Genomic DNA, 12632 nt, shown 5'->3' on the forward strand with positions numbered 1-12632 from the left:
GCCATTGGGTGGCACTGTTGCTCCACTGAGTTCTTAGTTAAAGAACATTTTTCTTTTACTAAAAAAGGAAAAAGAATGAAACTTGATTGCACCTTAAAGAAAGCAGTGTTAAAATAAAAACAGTTGGAGATCTCTGCTTCTTTGATTCTTTTTGTCCACTAAACCACCCTTTGACCCAGGAATGACCGGTAGGTTTCAACTGAAATGCCACTATCAACCGTTTGATGGGTGCTACCTAGAGACTTGTGTTGAGAAGGATTCTGATGCTATATCCAAGCCAATGGGAGAAACAGTGTCTGCTGTGGGCAAAGAATTTTGAAATAGCGATGTACTTGCTATTCTTGCTTTAGCCTACATTTTAAATTCTACATACTGAGGACTTAACGATAAGAATAAATTCTGTACTACTGTTGGGACCAGTTACAGAAAATATGAGTGAAATATTAAAAAATGTTAGAGTAGTGACAGGTGATATGTTGAGAGTTAGAACATTGGAGCATATTGTTCATCCTTGATAATGTGTGCATGGTCTGAATCGTAAGTGTCCTCTTTTCTTGCCTCCCCTAAACTAGCCAGAGTTTTAAAGACTGTGAGAAAGTGGTGTCATTACCACAAGAAGGTTAATAGTTTTTGGCTGGCTGGTGCTAGAGGGTGGAGGAGAAAAAAAGATGTCTTTATCACAATATCAGAACCTCAGAGCCTAGTGTGTGTACTCATCTTAGAGTTTAAAAAAAATGCTGTTTATTTGACTTCAGATCTATTGTGTCTTTAAGATTTACCATGAAAGAAACTATGACTGCCACATGTTTGATTCTATAAGACACTGAACTTTTCTCTACCTCCCCTAAAATATCTTGTAATACTCTCTGACACTGAGGTATGTATTGAATGGGTTATGCAGTAGTGTTTTCTGTGATGATGAAAATGATCTATATTTGTGCTGTCCAATAAGGTAATCACTAGCCACATGTCGCAACTGAGCACTTGAAATATGGCTAGTGTGATTGAGGAACTGGATTTTTAATTATTTAATTATTTTATTATGTAATCTTAATTAATATGAATGTAAGTGTAAAGAGCCAAATGTGGCTACTTGCTGTTGTATTGGACAGTGAAGTTCTAGCCATTGCAGAAATTATTAATTCTGGGATTTGAAGACTATGCAACCTGTTAAACCAGGTGGCTATCGTGTAATCACAATAATGCCCAACGAGGGTAGTTAAGGATTATTAAGCATTCATGATGTGTATGGTGCTGTTGTAAACATTTTACATATTTAATCTTCCCAACAACATATGTTTAAAAGCTTTTATCCCCATTTTATAGATGAAGACATTTATAGCAAAGTGATAAGCACTAAAATATAGATAGGTCCCCATCTGGGGTGTGTTGGCCCTTCACACTGGCTGATAATTTGGTTTCCTGTCCAACAAATATTGTTTAAATGTGTATTCATTTTTTTTTTTTAATTTAGAAAGGGGGTTGAGTTTGTGGTTGGAAGAGGCAGAGAAGGATAGCCTTGGCATCTCAGACCGCACTCTGTAAACAAGAATCCTCTTTAGAAAGCAGTGTGATGACCAGTATGTTACTTTGGAACCCAATCATCTTCTCTCCCTTCTAAGTAGCTTATTGAGGTACTCCCTCTAAACAAACTCCTTTTTGGGGAAGTTTTCTGGCAAATACAATTTCCTCCAACTTACTGCATTTACAGTGTTGTTCTAACATGTTATATATATCAGTGTCCTGGGCAATCATCCGTACTTGACTCAGGGGAATGCACAGCTAAGATTCTGCTTTACCCGAGGATGGCAAAGCTTTACTCTATGGCAGGAAATTATCGAAGGTTTCTGTGTTAGACAGAATAATGCCTTTCCCACCAAAGATGTTCATGTCCTAATTCCCAAAACCTGTGAATATATTACTGTACATTGCAAAAGGAACTTTGCATGTGTGATTAAGTTAAAGATTTTGAGATGGGAAGTTTAGTCTGGTTTACATTGGGTGGGCCTGTTATAATCACAAAGTACTTTATAAAACAGAGGCACAGATCATAGAGGAGAAGGCAGTGTGATGATGGAAGAGAGAGAGATGAGAAGATGTACCTTGATGGCTTTTAAGATGGTGGAAAGTGCCAAGAGACAAAGAATGTAAGTGGCATCAAGAAACTGGAAAAGGAGGGGCGACTGGGTGGCTCAGTCGTTAAGCGTCTGCCTTCGGCTCAGGGCGTGATCCCGGAGTTCTGGGATCGAGCCCCACATCGGGCTCCTCCACTGGGATCCTGCTTCTTCCTCTCCCACTCCCCCTGCTTGTGTTACCTCTCTTGCTGGCTGTCTCTATCTCTGTCAAATAAATAAATAAAATCTTTAAAAAAAAAAAAAAAGAAACTGGAAAAGGAGAGCAAAGGGATTCTCCCCAAAAGCCTGCACACGTGTTCTGGACTTCTCACTTCTAAAACTGTGAAGTAATAAATTTGTATTGTTTTAAGTAATTTGCTGCAGCAGTGTTAGGGAACTAATGCAGCTTCTTAGAGAGGGTGACTTCTGAACAGTCTTGAAGAATTGATGAGCATTTTCAGATAGAGAAAAGAAGGGTGTTCAGCCAGAGGAAACAGCAAATTCAAAGGCACAAAGCTCCAAGAAAGCATTTAGTGCACTGGAGCAGTGTGTATCTCAGGTAGCCTAAAGCTTAGATTTATCTCAGGGAAGTAAGAGGCGGAGTGCTGGTGTCATTCCTGGAACTCTGTGGTACAGACAAGGGAGGCTTCTGGTTTCAGTGCTAATCACTAGCATTATGAGACTAATACCGGCGCCATGCTTTCCTCTTCTGGACCACACATGGACCTCTGGAGTCTCCTGTGGTTTTGCTCCATGTATTTCTCCAGCCACAGAGATCAAGAAAAAAATCCATAAATATTTGCTACAGGATAAAGGATTCAGAATAAAGGTCACCATTAAAGAATGTGAATGAAGCACAAAGCCTGTTGCTCAAACAAGAATATCTCTTATTTGTATCTGAGTTGGTGATATGATTTATACAAATAGGATGGCAAATTTGGGCCTCGTAAGGATTGTTCAGTGGCTCTGCTCAGTGTGATTCTTCTCTAAGGTCCAGGGAGTAAAGCTGTCTCAGGATTAGAAAATTATTTGCTTTTACTGCCTGGAATATGTACTGTCACATTTGATCATTTAAACTTTCATGGTACTCAGGTGCTGATGTGAGTATTTAAGATCTTAATAGCAAAAGTAAAAAGAATATTTGCATAGTTCATAAAAGGATACCCTGTACTTCCTTCGTGCATTTTACAGCTCTTCATCACAATGCAGAGTGAATTCCATGATGCACTAAGTTTTATATTATCTCTGACTTGCACCACAGTCAGATGACCACCCTGGCTTTAAAACTTCTTGAAGCAAATCACCCATTGCCACTGATACTAAAATGAAACTTCTTCCTTAAATTTCAATAAGTCCCCCAAATGTTATGCAAATTGAAAAATATCCCTGTCAAAAGACTGTCAGATAATACCTCTCATTCCCAAGGACTATTTGTAAGCATATAGAAACATCCAGAAAGAAGTAATAAATTGTTCTAGTACACTGTTCTGGCAGCCATTAATAAATCAATATGAAGGGGAGTTCTGAAGGGCAAAATGTTGCTGTCGGTGGGTGTCCGATTTAATTTTTCTCTAAATTAATATTTCGAATATGATAAGTGAGCTGGCAGGAACAGATTTTATGATTAATTCTATGGAGTCAAAAATGCTTTGATGGCACTTTAATAGCTGCTCCACTGATCTAAAAGTGCCTGAAACGGGCTCACGTGGGCAAGCTCACAAATTGCATGATAATGTGGATCCCACCCAAGGAGGAGATTTACTTTTTATTTTCAAATCTCTGGCATACCTTGGGATAGATGTGTTTCATCATCCAAGCAGAGACATTTTTATAGCATTGTGAGCCATGGCTGAATGATACGTGTGGTATGAGTGAGCAGAAAGTGCGGTTAGAACCCTTCTGTAAGTCCTGCCTCCCTGCAGACACATAAATTAAACCTACAGTGGAGTCATTGCTCCCCTGAAAATGAGGGTTCCTACAATAAAACTTTTGTATTTCAAAAGGGCAAATGAGATACATACAACCTGAGCTCACCAATGAGAAACAAGAACGGAACCTCAGTGCTTACTTTAGGGTTAACACGGACATGTAATTGTTGCTAGCATGGTAGGCCTATGTTCACATGAGCTGGGAGGCTACTAGTGAAATTCTGTATTTGTTAAGTTTATTGAATGTATCAAGAGTTTTGCAAAATGATGCAACTTTAAGAATATAGGCGGCAGAGTACCTACACTCATGGACCTTGTATTCCTAGCTTGTGAGGCAGATACATTAACACACCATATGCAGGAGGGCTGAATGGAGAATTGAACAAGATGTTTTGGAACCATATGGGAGAACAGAATTAGCTCTGTCTGCGGCTTCTATGTTTTATCTTAGTCTTAAAGAATGAATAAGACTCTGATGGGGTTATACCTGTATTTTAAGCAGAGAAAATAGAAGAGAAGTTCATAAAGGTGTAAAAATTGTTGGCGTATTTGGAAAATGGTAGGTAGTTCAGCATGATGAGAGCACAGGGGTTTAGAGGAAGAAAGGAGGCAGAACTAGAAACTTAGTTTGAATTCAGTGAAGGGTTTTGAATGTGATGTGAAAGTGAACCATATTCTTGGGCAGTAGAGATTCACAAATGGGTTTTTAAGGAGGGAGAATCATGATACATACTTCAGAAAGATTACTATGGAAGCTTTAATTATGTGGGGGATTATATTGGAGAAATCTGAGTCTCATCATTAATCCAAATTTCTGCTTTGGACAACTGATTAGAAGTCCCTTTACCTAACATAACTGGAAAGGGTGCCTACTGGCTTATTCTGTTAAGCCTCTGGCTCTTGATTTTGGCTCAGGTCATGATCTCAGGGTCATGACATTGAGCTCTACATCAGGTTATGTGCTCAGCAAGGTATCTGCTTGAAATTCCTTCAATTCCTTCTCTCCCTCTCTCTCTGCCCTCACCCCCCCTTTCTCTAAAATAAAAAATAAAAATAAATCTTCTAAAAAAACATAACTGGAAGAGTAAGCTTGTGGGGAAGCTGATAAATTTCACCTTGGCTAAATTGTATTTTATGGGCTTATAGGACATTAGAGGGACCTCAGAATTCATTAGACGTGTGGATACGTGGATATGAGGCTCAGGTGAAAAATCTTGGCCGTAGACATAGACATAGGTTAGAGATCAGCAGCATGAATGAGATCATGTAGGTAGAGGGGAAGAGGTCTTGGCCTAAGCTTTGAAGAACATCAATATAGAGATGAGCTGGAGAACAAAAGATTCAAAACGGAAGGAAAAGAAAAGTGAGAGAGTATTTCAGAAAATAAGGGGTCTGCAGTATCAAATGTTATCTAGAAGTAAAGTCTGAAAAGAAATAAAATGTATATGTTAGAGTTAGCCACAGAGGGAGTGAGGTGGCATACCCATAAAGCTTTGGTAGAGTGTGGGAGCTAAAGAAATTGTGAATATAGACAACTTTTTAAAGATTTTATTTATTATTTTTAATTTTCTTGAGAATTTTGTTTTGTTATTTATTTTAGTTTAAAATCGTTTTGTTTTGGGGTGCCTGGGTGGCTCAGTCATTAGGCGTCTGCCTTCGGCTCAGGGCGTGATCCCGGCGTTCTGGGATCGAGCCCCACATCAGGCTCCTCCGCTGGGAGCCTGCTTCTTCCTCTCCCACTCCCCCTGCCTGTGTTCCCTCTCTCACTGGCTGTCTCTCTCTCTGTCAAATAAATAAATAAAATCTTAAAAAAAAAATAAAATAAAATTGTTTTGTTTTGAGTAGAACACTAAAGATTTGGAGATTTGTGTTTATATTTGAGAACTTTGTTACAAACTTAGATTAGAGTCTTTTATAATATAAAATGTCACCAGCTTGTTGGCTATTATTAGTTCAAGCTCAATTGTACTTTAAAAAGAATATTTGTTCTTGACAATTCCATAGGGAACACCTCCCATAGGATAGAACTTGCATTACAGTTTTCTTTCATTAAGTTCCAAGTAGATCACAACCACCACCAAATACATGTTTTATTATTGAAGTATGCATCTCAAGGCTCCCAATGTAGAGACATGTCTTAGGCGTACAACTAATTTTTATGAGCATGTGTTCATTCTATATGGATGAATAAAAATGATGAGAAAATGATAAATCGATTCCTTTACTTAGATTATTTTGAATTATAGGCTAAACTTTTGAAGTTAGAGGTATACTTGGTCATTCATATCTTACCAGTGCCGCAGCAAAGATGAAGGAAAAGCATTCCCATGTCCACTGTTCTGAATTCAAGAAATCTATGTACTATTAATTTATATGATGGGCAAATTTGGGTAAATATAGTCTTATATCTTTTTTATAGGGAGAATTAAAGAAAAATTAATAGCTTTGATTAGGTCACCCACACTGAATTTTCTTTCAGTCTGCTGATTTACCTGTTACCTTTTCCTTTCTTTGCCTTTGCTATTTCAAAGTACACATCAGTGATGTTTTAAGATTATTTATTATGCATTGACATTAAACTTTTGCTATTAATATTCATTGGGATCCTTGAAAATTGATTAGTTAATTAAGTTCAAAAGATTTGTGTGAGAAGCCTTTGTTCACTCTTCTTTTGTTTAATATTCTTCATATACATAGTATAATTTACTCATTTTTTCACTCCTCTCCCAAGGACCCCCAATAAGTTATTACTTAAGAGTTTTCTGTATTTTTGGTTTCACTGGCATTTCTAAGCTGTCTGGCTACAAATCTAAGTTTGTGTGTGAATTAATGAGTAAGGGAAATATCTAGACTCATATGAATGAATCTTTTGTCATTAGTTTTAGAGGTAACAAAAGTGAATTTTACAGATGAAAATTGTTTTTGAACTGTTTATTCAAATTGGTCTTGCCCATTGATGATTACCTGCCTGGGATGCAGGTAATGTAGGGTATGTTCCTATTTTTCTAACTCACTTTGAAACCTCTATCCAAGCTGAATAAATTCAAATGTTATCTATAAGACATTAAACCCAGCCACCTCTGTCTGGCCATAGGCTACACAGAACCTGTTTCTTCAGTTTTCCAGAGTTGTTCAGACTTACAGATATTGATTTCTTTTGAATAGGCTCATAAGAGACTAAAGTGTCAACTGGAATGCTAATTTACTAATTTACCTTTAGAAATGGAATTGTCAGGAGGTCCCGATAGTGTTCTGATTTAGCACGTTCTCCTAATTAGGATTTGAAATAGCAGGATGGTCTTCACAGTCACCCCCAAAATCACATGAAAAATTGCATGTGTACATGCAAGCTTTTTTTTTTTTTTTTTTTTTTTTTGCGTTGTGGAGTGGACCAAAATTTTCTTTCAATCCTGAAGTCAAAAACCCATAGAATAGGTGACTTGAAGTGAAAAAAAGTTACTGAAAGATTTCTTGACAAGCCTAGAATCAGAAAAAAAGGAAGGTAGTTAGAAAAAGTAAATGTTTAGTGGTACTGGCATCAGGAGGTACATCTTCCAGGGCAAACAGGACAACTGTGCCTGGCAAGGAACCCTCCCTCAACAGGTTTCCATGTATATATTTCCAAGTGTTTGGTTTTGAGATACATCTTCTGTAAGGCTTACATGGTGATCTTCAGTCTAGTTATATTCAATTTTTATAAGCCTGAGAACTCTTTAATATCTTAACGGTGATGTTATTAGCTAATTTATTGAATATTGATTTTATATTTTCAATTTCAGATGACAGTCTTTATTGTCTTATTTCTACAATTTGGCAGAGTTAGGAGAAGTCAAATCATCATAATATCAAGGTACAGGCAGCATGAATATCAAGAGTTTTATTATTCTTTTGGATTATGAGGCAGTCCTTTTGAAATTAATTTGTCCACAAGGAAAAAAAAAGTACAGCTTTGATTAACTCTACTCTTCATTTTGAATTTATGTGTCCAATTGCACCTAAAATAGTCCTGCCAGATGGTTGTAAATTTTAATTGTTTTTAAAATGTTCTTCCTTGGGGTGCTTGGGTGGCTCATTTGGTTAAGTGGCTGGTTCTTGGTTTTGCCTCAGGTCATCATTGCATGGGTCATAAGGCAGAGCGCTGCATTGAGCTCCTCTCTCAGCAGGGAGTTTGTTTGGGATTCTGTCTTCCTCTGCCCCTCCCCCTGTGCATGCTCTCTCTCTCTCTCTCTCAGATAAATAGATAACTCTCAAAAAAAATAAGAAAATAAAATGTCTTTCCTTCAAAAGAAATTCAGATCCAGGAGGCACATATATATCCCCCAACAAAATCAACCCAAAGAGGTCGACACCAATACACATAGTAATTAAAATGGCAAAAAGCAATGTTGAAGAAAGAATTTAAAAGCAGCAAGAGGGGCATCTGGGTGGCTCAGTCGTTAAGTGTCTGCCTTCGGCTCAGGGCGTGATCCCAGGGTTCTGGGATTGAACCCCACATCAGGCTCCATGCTCTTCTGGGACCTGCTTCTTCCTCTCCCACTCCCCCTGCTTGTGTTCCCTCTCTCACTGGCTGTGTCTCTCTCTGTCAAATAAAGAAATAAAGTCTTTATATATATAAAAGCAGCAAGAGAAAAGAAAATAGTTATGTACAAGGGAAACCCCATAAGGCTATCAGCAGATTTTTCAACAGAAATTTTACAGGCCATATAGGAGTGGCATGATAACTAAGTGCTGAAAGGGAAAAATCTCAGGCCAAGAGTGCTCTATCCAGCAAGGGTATCATTTGAAATAGGAGGAAAGATACAGAGTTTCCCAGACACGCAAAAATTAAGGGAGTTTATAAGCACTAAACTAGTGCTACAAGAAATGTTAAAAGGGACTCTTGGAGTGGAAAGGAAAGATCATAAGTAAGAAAACTAGGAAGCACAAAATCAAAATATCTGTAAAAATCAGTCAAGAGACATGCAAAAGGATGTAAAGTATGACACTGCATACCTAAAATATGAGGAGAGGAGTAAAGAATGGGTTCAAACTTAGGTGACCAGTAACTTAATATAGGCTGCTATATGCATAATATGTTATATAGAAACCTAATGGTAACCAAAATGAAAAGCCAGTAATAAATGTATAAAAAAAAAGAGAGAAAGGAATCTAAGTATATCACTAAAGAAAGCCAAATTATGGTGAGACGAGAGCAAGGGAAGAAAGGAGCAGGGAAAATCCAAAAAAACAAACCCAAAACAAATAACAAAATGTCAATAAATACATACTATCAATCATTACTTTGAATGTAAATGGATTAAATGTTCCAGTCAAAAGACATAGGGTGACAGAATGGATTAAAAAAACAACAACAAGACCCATCTATATGCTGCCAACAAGAGACTCACTTCAGACCTACAGTCACATGCAGATTGAAAGTGAGGAGATAGAAAAACATTTATCATGCAAATGGATGTGAAAAGAAAGCTGGGATAGCAATGCTTATATCAGACAAACTATAACAAAACTCTTAACAAGAAACAAAGAAGAACACTATATAGTCATTAAGGGGACAAAGCAACAAGAAGACATAACAAATATTGTAAATATTTATGCACCTAACATGGGAGCACCCAAATATGTAAAACAGTTAATATCATTGCTTCGAGCAATGACTGAGAAAGGAATATTAAAAACTCTTAACGTGACTGTGAATTTGTTTATTTGTAGGTCTGTCAATTTTTGTGTGATGAATTCTCAGATTATGATATTAGGTACATGTAAATCTAAAATTTTAAATCTTCCTGGTGTATTTATACTTTTTTTCATCATGTGGTGAAACTCCCCAGTGATTTTTGCTTTAAGATATATTTATTTGTTATATGTATAGTAATCCCAGGATTCTTTCAGTTATTATTTAAAAGATCTATCTTTTTTCTGTCATTATACTTATATTTATCTTTAGGTTTTAGCAAAATGGTATGATTTAGATTTTTTTCTTATTTTACGGTTGTCTTTTAACTGAGCATTTATCCATTTAAATTTACTGTAATTGATAATATTAAAGTTATTATTGTTTTTTAACATAGTAGACATGGTGTCCATGAAAATAGAAATCCTATAAATGATTGCAGTTGTTTAAGTGATATATTATTTTTGTATTTTAAGATAGTAATTTATATATTATAAAATATTATGCTATAATTATGCCTTTAGATGCTTTATTAATAGTTAAATATTGCGCTAATTTTGATTATTTCTAATAATTTCATTGTAAGATTAAAATTACATCTTAAACTAAAACATTTAGGAGTATTCATAGAAGTGGAATTGAAGTTTGCATTATATAAAAGTTTTGAAATTGTATTTCCATTTGTCAATTTTTAAAAAATTAAAATAGCAAAGTTACATAAAAGGCAAGGAAGAATTATACAAATACTTCATTTTTAGGAATAAGTATTTTTTGGGTTGCCTGGGTGGCTCAGTCAGTTAAGTATCTGCCTTTGGCGCAGGTCATGATCCTGGGGTCCTGAGATCAAGCCCTGTATCTCAGGCTCCCTGCTCAGTGGGGAGTCTGCTTCTCCCTCTCCCTCTGCTGCTCCCCCTGCTTGTACTCTCCCTCTCAAGTAAGTAAATAAAATTAAAAAAAAAAAAAGGAATAAGCATTTTTTGATCTTTTTCTCATATGCTGTTAAGATACTTATCTTGGATCCTAAAATCAGATAGAGGGAAGGCAAATGCTTCTATGAAGTTTCTTCACATTTATAAAACTCTCTCTAATCTAAATAGTGTATCACGGGATAGGGCAAATGATGAGATAAACACATACCCCATGAGTCCTAATGCTAATTCTACATTGCTTATCTCTTCAAGCGAAGGTATTTTCCACTGCCTAAGACTTAAAAATATTTCCATTCTTGCATCTAGTTTTAAGATATTGGAATAAAGATTGACAGTTCCCCAATTTTCGTACAAACATTTTTAGAAGAAAAAGAAAATATATCTTTAATAAAACCAGCAGTTGAACAATATTTGAATGTTTCAGGAAATACTACCGGATACAGTAAGTTTCACAGATAGCACGAGATAATGGTGAGAAAAGAGGAAAATGGTTGCAGAACTCAGAGAAAACCAAAACTGGACCATTCTCCAAGTAAAGTGCATACTCTATAAGGACAAAACCCATTAGGAACACAAAGGGCATGATGGAATCATTCCAGTATATCTTCTTAGTCTGGAAGTCCCAAGAAGCTGAGTGTGAACAAGAATTTTGTAGGAAGCAGTGTATCAGTGACAGAGGGAGGAGGAATCTTGAATTGTGAGAAGTGCTAACTGCCACTATGGGGTTGTTGGGAAATATTAAGGAAACTCGGAGTGTTTACTGTCTTAGTACATAAGATCTGCTTCTAGCCTGTAACATATCCCTGGTCTCCTTTCCCATTGGATCTCCTTTAAATAGATGCTCCAAGAGGTCGTCTCACCAAAAGAAATCATAAGAATGAAACTTTAGTATAAAAGCTGTCTATATGAAAATAATATAAGAAACCATGAAGAAAGAGGAAAAATGACAGATGAAGAATATTCCTTATAAATGTGTTGCAATGGGGAATGTAATATATTTACATTTAAAAATGTATGCTATCAGTCAGTAGTGTAAAATAAATACCCCAACTAGAGTTTCAAGAATTAAGATAAAATGTATCAAGATAATAGAAGGAGATAAAATGTGAGCTTTTAAAGCTCAGGAAATAAGGGGAAGGAAAAAAATCAAACAGATAAATGCAGTTTGAAAAGAGTGCAAAGAAGAGAGACTGCTGGAACTCTGTAAGGAAGAAACAGCATTTTTATAATTGGTGTTCTGGAAGAAGAGAGTAAAATAATGGGGTAGAAAAAATACATATAACATGAAAATATTCTATAAATAAAAGGACTTAAATTTATAATTTGAAAGAATAAAAATGTATGTCAGAAAATATTTATCTAGGAAAATTAAGACCTATTGGATTTCAATGAGAAAGAATCTGTTAGGCAACCAGGTAATGATCAAGTCACGTATGGGGGTAGTGAGTAATCAGATGTGCCCCATACTACTAATTGCAGGTCTTTTTTTTCTTCTTCTTCTTCCAAGTTTTTATTGAAATTCCAGTTTGTTAACATACAGTGTAATATTAGTTTCAATTGTAGAATTTTGTGATTCTTCACTTACATTGAACACCCACTGTTCATCACAACAAGTGTTCTCCTTGATACCCATCACCCATTTAAGCTATCCACCTGCCCACCTCCCCTCTAGTAATCCTCAGTTCTCTATAGTTAAGAATCTGTTTTATGGTTTGTCTCTCTTTTTCCGCCTCTCTACATTTGTTTCATTTCTTAAATTCCACATATAAAGGAAATCATATGGTATTTATTTTTCTCTGACTTATTTTGCTTAGCATTATATTCTCTAGCTCCGTCCATGTTCCTGCAAATGGCAAGATTCCATTCTTTTTTATGGCTTAGTAAATCCATTGTATATATCTACCACTTCTTTATCCATTTATCAGTTGATGGACATTTGGGCTCTTTCTGTAATTTGGCCATTGTTGATAATGCTGCCATAAACATTGGG

Source organism: Ursus arctos, unplaced genomic scaffold (genome assembly GCF_023065955.2).
Source record: "Ursus arctos isolate Adak ecotype North America unplaced genomic scaffold, UrsArc2.0 scaffold_15, whole genome shotgun sequence".
NCBI classification, from domain to species: Eukaryota; Metazoa; Chordata; class Mammalia; order Carnivora; family Ursidae; genus Ursus; species Ursus arctos.